We start from the raw sequence: 1878 nt of genomic DNA on the forward strand, positions 1-1878 counted from the left end.
GGTGAGAGGTCCTCGAGGGGAAGTGTGTTGGTTAGAAGTATGATAAATAGTTATGGGGTGTGGAGAGCCATCTGTGGTATGGGGTCTCCAAGTTGGTGTAATAATGGGTTAAAAGGTTATTTGCGGGAAGTATGTGTGATTGATATTGTTCTTGAGGCAGTGAAGTTGTGCCTGGGAGCAGTTGGTTTGTCAAATAACGCAGATCCCTGGTTGAGGGTTTAAAGTTGGGTTAAATATGAGCCCGGACCTGCCACCCGAGGTATAAGTCTTTGGTATAGGGTTGTTATGTTATTGATGCTGTTTTATGGTTGCTATTTATGGTTATTTAATATGTAACTTATGTTAAATTATTGAAGTCAATAAACTGCCAGACGGCCATTTTCACCACACCTGTATCACGGGTTTTATTAAGGGGAAAAGGGGGTTGGTGGAGCGGTGTGGTCAAAAGGTTATAAAAAAAAGGGTTCTTGCATGCCACAATCATGTTGTCTGTTCAAATGCTGGGACATTTTGTGAGAACAGCAGACAGAGAGGAAGAGGGGTAACGGTGCTATCGTATTCAAATTCCTACGCTGGATTTAAATAAACATTAGTTTAATATTCTTATAAATATGAAATAAAGGCATATGGAAGTTTGATAACTGTTTCATTAAAACAGAAAAAATTGTGGAGCAAATAATTATCCCCATGCAATTATAGATGATTATAGATACTGGCTCTTGGCTTTTCTCAGTCATAGAAATCCATATTCAAATTTAAAAAAAGAGCTGCATTCCAAGTCCAAAATCAAAATCAAATAAATATATATTGCATAGAATCACGGTACAAAAGGTTTCCACACCCGGGCTCTTCCCCTGACGCATTTCACTTGAAAAGAGCTCAGTCTTAGTTAATTGTTTTTTTTGCCAGTTTAGCTTTAAGCAGCAATGGTTACATATAGTTCTGACCTTAATTAGGATGTCAGTGACAGCTGTGACAGCTAGTAATCCCACTGGAAGACATGCTGTCATTGCCGCAGAGGTGCCATCAAAGCAAGGCTTCACCCTCTATAAAAGCTATATTGCATTAAAAGGGTTTACTCCTTCTATATATAGAATAGAAAGAGGCTAGTATTATTCCAGGAATCACATTTAAACTATGTTTTAAGTTTGTTTATTTTGTTGTTCCTCCCATTTGGTTAATCTTATACAGATTGAAAGAGAATGTTATGAATAGTCTACCGTGCACTTTAAGAAATAAAACCATTTTACAATTCTATCCATGGAGAACATATCAACAACCTACACCAATTTTGTCCTTGTGGGGCTTGTCCAGATGGAATCGTTTAGATATTTATACGCTCTCTTTGCATTTGCAGTGTATGCAAATTCTTTGTTTGTAAGTTCAATGATCTTCTATGTGATCTGTACAGAGGAGAGTTTGCATGAACCGATGTACATCTTTATATCCTGCTTGGTCTTCAACGTGATGTACGGGGCTTCGGCTTTTCTCCCCAAGATGCTAGTTGACCTTTTGTCCTTAAATTCAATGATTTCACTCCCCGGATGTCTATTTCAGGGCTTCTGTATTCAGAGTTATTCAGTTGCTGAAATTTTTATTTTCACTCTTATAGCGTACGATCGATATTTGGCGGTAGGTCACCCTCTGAGGTACCCTACTTTGATGACAAACTTGACAAGCCTGAAGTTAATATTTGCTGTATGGATTCTTGTTCTTATGGGAACAAGTGTGGCTGTATTGTTAATTCCAAGGCTGACCTTTTGTGCAGTAAATATCAATAATGTCTTCTGTGAGACTGTTTCCCTCCTACGACTCTCTTGTGTGGATGTAACAGTCAACAATATCTATGGAATAACATGGACTTTGTTCGTCACCATT

This window comes from Pyxicephalus adspersus, chromosome 1 (assembly GCF_032062135.1).
Source record: "Pyxicephalus adspersus chromosome 1, UCB_Pads_2.0, whole genome shotgun sequence".
Lineage (NCBI taxonomy): Eukaryota > Metazoa > Chordata > Amphibia > Anura > Pyxicephalidae > Pyxicephalus > Pyxicephalus adspersus.